Source organism: Bos javanicus, chromosome 11 (assembly GCF_032452875.1).
Source record: "Bos javanicus breed banteng chromosome 11, ARS-OSU_banteng_1.0, whole genome shotgun sequence".
In the NCBI taxonomy this organism is placed as follows: Eukaryota; Metazoa; Chordata; class Mammalia; order Artiodactyla; family Bovidae; genus Bos; species Bos javanicus.
In genome coordinates, this window is record NC_083878.1 from 53,970,789 (window position 1) to 53,979,698 (window position 8,910).

The window sequence follows — 8,910 nt, forward strand, 5'->3', positions numbered from 1 at the left end:
GTACATCATGCGAAATGCCGGACTGGATGAAGTACAACCTGGAATCTAGAATGCCGGGAAAAATATCAATAGCCTCAGATACACAAATGACACCACCGTTATGGGAGAAACTGAAGGAACTGAAGAGCGTCTTGATGAAAGTGAAAGAGGAGAGTGAAAAAACTGTCTTAAAATTCAATGTTCTAAATACTAAGATCATGGCATCCAGTCCCATCACTTTATAGCAAATAGATGTGGAAACACTGGAAACAGTGAGAGACTTTATTTTCTTGGGATCCAAATCACTGCAGATGGTGGCTTTGGCCATGAAATTAAAAGATGCTTGCTTCTTGGAAGAAAAGCTATGACCAACTTAGACCACATATTAAAAAGCAGAGACATTGCCAAATAAAGTCCATCTTGTCAGAGCTATGGTTTCTTCCAGTAGTCATGTATGGATGTAAGAGTTGGACTATAAAGAAAGTTGAGTCCTGAAGAATTGATGCCTTTGAACTGTGGTGTTGGAGAAGACACTTGAGAGTCCCTTGGACTGCAAGGGGATCCAAGCAGTCCATCCTAAAGGAAATTGTCCTGAATATTCACTGGAAGGACTGATGCTAAAGCTGAAACTGCAATATTTGGCCACCTGATGTGAAGAACTGACTCATTGGAAAAGACCCTGATGCTGGGAAAGATTGAAGGCAGGAGGAGAAGGGGACGGCAGAGGGCAAGATGGCTGGATGGCATCTTCGACTTGATGGACCTGAGTTTGAGCATGCTCCAGGAGTTGGTGATGGACAGGGAATTCTGGCTTGCCACAGTCCATGGGGTCACAAAGAGTCAGACACGACTGAGTGACTGAACTAAACTGAAGTATTAGCAGTTTGATTATATTTCAAATAAAAACGTATTTAACTGCAACTATAAAAATTAAAATACAACTATATTCCATGAAAATATAGTTATAATACACTTAACATGTTTTATCAATATAAATTTTAATCAGAATTAACTATTAATTAAAATTAACAGCAATGATATACAGATTAAAAAATGTATAAAAAATACGTCCAAAAGAAAATAACAATCCACCAAAGAGGATAACTGAATTTCCTATAAATATTGGTAAAGATGGTCACTTTGACTATTTAACAGAGAGTTGTCAAATAGGAAACATAAAAATCTTTTAATACACATCAAACATTTTTTAAGTTATAAAAATAAGAGGTGCCAAAGGTAAGTTGTAACACACAGCTATATGCTACTAGAGGAAATCTAAAGTGGTATACTCAGACAGTAAAGAATCTGCCTGCAATGTGGGAGACCTGGGCTTGATCCCTGGATTGGGAAGATCCTTTGGAGAGGGAAATGGCAGCCCACTCCAGTATTCTTGCCTGGAGAATCCCAGGGATGGAGGAGCCTGGTGGGCTGCCATCCTGGTCACACATTGGACACGACTGAAGCGACTTAGCAGCAGCAGCAGCCAGTATTCTTGCCTGGAGAATTCCATGGACAGAGGTGACTGACACTTTCACTTTGACTTCCGTGATGTCTCAGGGGGTAAAGAATCCACCTGCAATTCAAGAGACATAGGACATGCAGGTTCAATCCCTGGGTTGGGAAGATCCCCTGGAGTAGGAAAATAGCAGCCCACTCCAGTATTCTTGCCTGAAAAATCCCATGGGCAGAGAAGACTGGCAAGTTACAGACCAAAGGGTAGCAAAGAGTTGGACAAAAATGAGTGACTAAACATCCATCATCAAAATAGTTTACAATTGAGAAAAATTGTAAATGTGAAAATGTGTAGCAAATAATAGAACATGTCAAAAGTGGACCCAGTAATCCAAATATACATGTGCACAAACTGACATTTACAAAAATCATCTTTCCTAATATTAAAAAAATAAGAAAAGACAAAAATATCAGTCAACAAAAGAATTGATAAAAACTGTCACACCTTTACATGGCCACAATTAACACTAATAAACTATAGCCACACATGTCAGTTTTGGTACACTTCATTGAATATATTTGAATGAAAACAATTCACAATAATTCACGCAATGTATTTGCTTTACACACATTTTAAAAGTATACATAGTCTGTTTTTTATATTACATGTGTCATAAAATTATAAACCAAAAGAAAGGAGGAGTTATGATATAATTATACCTATTAATAGTATCCAAGAAAGGGAAAATGAAAACAATAACGAATATTGAGGAGTTATATTAAATTTTAATATTTATTAAATTAGGTTAACTATTTTAGTATATAGGGGAAGGAAATGGCAACCCACTTCAGTACTCTTGCCTAGAGAATCCCTTGGACAAAGGAACCTGGTGGGCTGCAGTCCATGGGGTTGCAGAGTCGGACATGACTGAGTAACTGACACACACATATTGGCATATATTGCATAATTTGCAAGTATTTATCTTTAATAGAGATTACAATGCATACAATTTTCATTAAAAATAAGTACATGGAAATTATATACAGGGCTTCCCTAGTAGCTCAGACAGTAAAGAATATGCCTGCATTTCAGGAGACCCAGGTTCAATCCCTGGGTCAGGGAAGATCCCCTGGAGAAGGGAATGGCTTCCTATTCCAGTATTCTTGCATGGAGAATTCCATGGACAGAGGAGCCTGGCAGGCTATAGTTCTTGGGGTCACAGAGAGTCTGAAACAACTGAGTGACTAACACTTTCACTTTACATAATATGCACATAGTTAAAAAAAGAGAAATTAAAATTTTCCACTTTTTATCATAATCTGTTTAGTTCCCATCTTTATATTGACATTACATTCAAGGTTCAAATGTTCTTTAAATTTGTAAATCAAAATCTAATATGAGTCCTCATCTTAACTTTCTTGGTAGTTTTGCACATGATTGCTGATTCCCTTCCTGTTTGTTATATCAAAACTGCATTTAAGTTTGAAACACTATATTTCATGAAAAAGGATGTGCACATGTGTGATATTTTTTCAATATGAATTTTCTTCCTTTCCATCTTCTTTTTTTTTTTTTTTCTGCTGGAATTCCAGGTATAAGTGTATTAGGCAACTTATTACTGAAGTTCTGTTTCTTACCTTCCCTCTTCTCCATGCTGAACTGCTTTTTCTTCTTTAAACTTTCAGAGTTTGTTTTTTTCCCCTGTGTCCTCAAGAGCAGTAATCTTCATTTTCATGTCAAAACTAAAATAAGTGTCAAATCTGCAGATATAAGCCGATTCTGTGAACTGGCTTCACTTTAGTTTTTGAATTGTTTTTAGATCTAGATGCTACTTTCAGTTCAGTTCAGTTCAGTTGCTCAGTAGTGTCCGACTCTTTGTGACCACATGAATCACAGCAAGCCAGGCCTCCCTGTCCATCACCAACTCCCAGAGTTCACTCAGACTCACGTCCATCGAGTCAGTGATGCCATCCAGCCATCTCATTTTCTGTTGTCCCCTTCTCCTCCTGCCCCCAATCCCTCCCAGCAACAGAGTCTTTTCCAAAGAGTCAACTCTTCGCATGAGGTGGCCAAAGTATCGGAGTTTCAGCTTTAGCATCATTCCTTCCAAAGAAATCCCAGGGCTGATCTCCTTCAGAATGGACTTGTTGGATCTCTTTGCAGTCCAAGGGACTCTCAAGAGTCTTCTTCAACACCACAGTTCAAAAGCATCAATTCTTCAGTGCTCAGCCTTCTTCACAGTCCAACTCTCACATCCATACATGATCACAGGAAAAACCATAGCCTTGACTAGGTTATTCTTAATATTTCCATTTCTTTCTATATTATGTTCATATTTTTATATAAATCCTTAAACACATTTCATAGTTCTTTTTTTGCATGGCTCTTCAAAAGTTACCACTGAATGTCACAGATGTTTAATAGCATCTTTATTCTCAGGTTGACAAAACAATGTATCCATATCACACTCATCAAGCAAACTTCCGCTTTTTTAAGTTTCAAAATAACAAATGCTATTAAAGATGTACAACAACATGACTGTTATATACTTTCAGAGGAAATATAAATTAGTGAGTCCTAAAAATTGGTCAATTTACAGCTCCTTAGTAGTAGTTATTTCCCTGGTAATTGTTATTTGCTTGTCCCTGGGTAGTTAACCCTAAACACGTATACATTAGAATTAAACCAATGCCTCAAGAGGAACTCTAAGCAGATTTCCAAAGCCCTCATAATTTACCCTGTAAAATCTACCCACTCAACTTTCCTCAGCACTATTACTTGTTTCCTCAACTCAACAAGACTTCCATACTTGCTTCTCCATGGTCTTGAAAGCAAGATCAATCCAGAAACCAGTGTGATAACAGGACATAAATAATTTGCAGTCTTGTTTAAGGAACCATAGGATATGCTGCCAGTTACATATTGTCTGAAAAAATCATTTTATATATTTCAAAGTTGGTTAGAATAGGAGGAAATTTCAGATACCATTTACTCCATCATGGCTGCTCATTTCTTTTAAAATAAATAGCCTAATATCATTTAAACACCTGTTTAATAAAAAGAATGCAATCCAAAGGACACAGACATTTTAGAATTGACTTAGCATTTAATGCAAGTTATATATCTATCCCCAATTGCATAGAAACCATAAAACTGCAGAAGCCCCTCAAAGGAATTTGTAGGTAATTAGAAAGGATTAAATAATAATAAAATATGTTTTGTAAACTGTATAATCCTCAAATAAAGTCACATTAAATCATATGTGTGAATATGTTTGTTGACCTAGATCTTCTTAATTAAAGAAAGGTTGCACTGTCTGCTGTTTATGAATCAAATTAATTTGTAAACCTCTTGAGTAAGAGTTTCAGTTGATTTTCATCTAAGTTGGTTTCACATTTCCCAGAATCATAATAAACTCCTGATCTTCATGAGATTCAGCTAAAAGAGTGCTGATACTTTTGAGAAATTCCATATAATTTTAATAATCAATATGAATATTAAGCCCATATTGAATTTAAACAGTTCAAGAATATGTACCTTTTGAATGAAATCTCCAAAATTTGATTTGAAATGCTGGCTTTTGATTCTAATTCTTTGATATTACCTATTTAATCAGATAAGACTTATAGACTAGTGATATGCAAGAAAGAAGCATAGACTCAAAGCTGCAATCAAGGTACAAATATACTTTACCATCATGATGACAACAATCACAAGTAATGTTAAGTGCTTAGATATAAATACCAGGGACTCTTTTTAGTTATTCATGCATTTTTAATCCTTGTAATCTACTTTTGGAGTAATCTTTATTTCTTATCTCTTTTTATTGATGAAATAACAGAGACTCAAAAGTAAATGTATTTGCCAAAATACTATTTTCTACTTTGACAAAAAAACTAGGCAAGATCAGAAATTATGCTCCAATAAGCTGATTTCAGATGACATCTTCTGAATAAATTATATTAATTTCTCAATCTGCCATGAATACATGGTGTTCTATGCCCATAGACTTTTTTTGCTGTTGTTCAGTTGCTAGTCATGCCCAACTCCTAGGGACCCCATGGACTGCAGTACACCAGGCTTCTCTGCCCATCAGCATTTCCCAGAGTTTGCTCGAACTCATGTCCTTTGAGTTGGTGATGCCATCCAACCATCTCATCCTCTGTTGCCCATTTCTCCTCCTGCCTTCAGTGTTTCCCAGCATCAGGGTCTTTTCCAATGAGTCAGTCCTTTGCATCAGGTGGCCAAAGTATTGGAGCTTCAGATTCAGCATCAGTCCTTCCAATGAATGTTCAGGACCGACTTTCTTTAGGATTGCCTGGTTTGATCTCCATGCAGTCCAAGGAAATTTCAAAAGTCTTTATGAGAAAGAAAGGATTAAACAGGACATTTAATCTTTTCAAAATAAATGTGCATTTCATTTATTCCTTATTTTCTTTCCTTTTTCCCTTGATTTCAAAGATAAAATCTTACTCTTCAGCTTGGACTGTTTTTAGGAATTTGTACCAAGTCTCCAGTGTATGGGGGCTTCACAGGTGGCTCAGCGAGTAAAGAAACCACCTGTGAAGCAGGAGACACAGGATTGATCCTTTGGTTCGGAAGATCCCATGGAGGAGGGCGTGGCAAACCACTCTAGTATTCTTGCTAAGAAAATAACATTTACAGGGGAGCCTGGCAGGCTATTGTCCATGGAGTCCCATAGAGTTGGACAGGACTGAGTGACTGAGTGTGCATGCACTCCAGTGTGTGTGGGATTTTTTTTCCATCTATTTTAAAGGAAAGAGATTCATTAAAAATTTTTCAACTAAAATGACAATATAGTTATTTGAATATGTATATTTTCCTTATACAGATGACAATTTGGTTAATGTAGATTAAACTATTAACAAATATACTTAATCTTTCCATCTATAAACTTTTTAAATAAAACATGCTCTTCATCTGTAAACATGTTTAAAAGAAACATAGTTTTTATCCTTTGGAAAGAAAACAATATTGGTAAAGTAGATAAGCAAATTTCAACAATGATAGTGCCTATTTAGATGTGTGGGTATATCACAATCAATTAATTGCAGTATTTATTGATAAATATTAGAGATCATTTAATATGCTAATGTCATCAATTTTTTTTTTTTTTTGGCCAATTAGTAGATGTTCTGTGCAGCAATCAAACCCACAGTTTTTGAAATCTGGTACTTTAATATTTATTTTTAGTGGATTAATGCTGGCAGAGATCATCAAGAACGATTGACTCTCAGTTGACCTGCAAACTGGACTTGGGTGATCAGAGGGTCTGGAAACTGGCAATGGCTACTACAAGAGCAATTGTGGGCTGGACTGGCCCCTGGCCAAGCTGGATGAGAATTCTGGCTATAACTGTGACTGACTTTCAGGGTCGTCCCTAGTATGACTGCCTGCAAGGCCTGGCCACAGTTATTGTGGTAATGATGGTGGGCAGTGCTGGCCACCTGGCTGCTTCTGAAGGGAACTCCTGCTGGCAAGGCCACCCACTGGGTGGGACAGGGCAAACCCCTAGAAAGAAAGTTAGAAGGATACCTGTGCCAGCTGGGACAGCCCACCAGTTAAGTTGCTCTTTTTTATCTAAATTTTAATTTGGAAATTTTCGTAATTAGGACTTTTATTTATGCTAATATAGTTCTTTATGGATAAAAATTTTCCAGAAAACATTGCTATATTTTGATCTCAAATTTTTTATAGGTTTTGGTGCTATTTTTTAATTCAGTTCATAATGGATTTTAATTTCCCTATTGGTTTTTGCTTTTGTTCAGTTGTTTTTTAGGAGTATGTTATTTAGTTTCCAAACATACTTGATTTTTCAAAAGGTATTTTTACTATTATTTTCTAGTTTAATTACATTGTAATCAGAAAAGATTCTCATTACAGCTTTCATTCTTTTGAATCTATTGAGGACTTTTTTATGGTTGACAGTGTTGTCTTTTATACCTTACTGATTTTTGATTTGCTTGTATCAATCCTCAAATAATAATGTTCAAATAAAACTACAGATTTTTTATATTTCTTTAATTTTTAATTCAATTAAATTTTGCTTCATCTATTTCTAAGTGCTATTGTTAGACACATAAACACTAAGATTGTTATCTTTTTGGTGAATCAATTATATTAGCAATGATAAATATTCCTCTTCATCCTTGGTAATATTTTCTGCTATGAAATTTCATTTGATACATAAACAAGTGCACTATCCCTTTTTTTTTTTCACTAGTGTTAGCATGGTATATCTTTTCCAATCTTTTAAATTATCTAGCTTTAATGCTGTATTTAAAGTCATTTTTTCTTTAGTAAATTTCTGATATTGAATTGGAGTGCTTAAGCTATATTGATTTAAGGTTGCTATTGATATAGTTGAGTTTAAATACAGTATATTACTATTTATTTCATTTCATTTTATTTCATCCCCATTTCTTCCTTTCTGCCAGGTATTGTGTATATCTTAATAATTCTATTTGAACTTCTTAGTTAATTTATATGGGCTTCTCTGATAGCTCAGTGGGTAAAAAACTCACCAGCAATACAGGGGACCCTGGTTCAATTCCTGGGTCAGGGAGATCAGCTAGAGAAAGGATAGGCTACCCACTCCAATATTCTTGCTAGCTATAACTCTTTTCTATAATATTACAGTCAACCTTCAACTGATGACATACTATTTCATGTAACCACCTCTTATCTGTACATTTCCATTTTCTCCTCAGGCATTTGTTATGTTATTGTCATAGAGTCTAATTAACTTTAAGTTGTGTTATTGTTTTTGCTTTAAGCAATATCTGTAAAGAGATTTCAAAATTATGCTAAAAACTTTTTTCTTATTTGCCCACCTATTTAGCTTTCTAGGGGGTATGTGCTCATAATTCACTGAACTAGATATAGATTTCCATCTGATATTATTTTTATTCTGTTTGAAAGAATGGCTTTAACATTTTCAATGTAGAATTATGTTGGTAACAATTATTTTAGCTTTACTACATTTAAAAAGGTCTTTATTTTTTTTTTCAAAAATATAAGTATAAATATATTCTTGCTAAGTTTACTTTGTTCTGTTAATACTTCTGTTAATACTGCTTTGACTTCTGACTCTTATTTTTTCAATTGAACTCTGCTGTAATTCTAATATTTGTTCTACTGTGTGCAAAATCTCTTGTTTCCTCCAGCTGATTTTATATTTGCTTTTTTTTCTGGATTCAGTGAAGGCAATATCACGTAAATTTTCTGTAATTTTCTTCTACAAGAGTTTGCTTAGGATTCTTTGAACTTCTTGGATCTCTGTGTTTGTAGTATTAATCAAATTTGGGAAAGGTTTTATTCATCATTACTTTAAAATTTTATCTGACCTACATTCCTCTTCTCCAGTGACTGCTATTATACATATATTAGGCTCCTGAGATTGTTCAACATTTCACTGATGCCCCATTTAGCATTTTAATGTCTTATTTTATTAATAT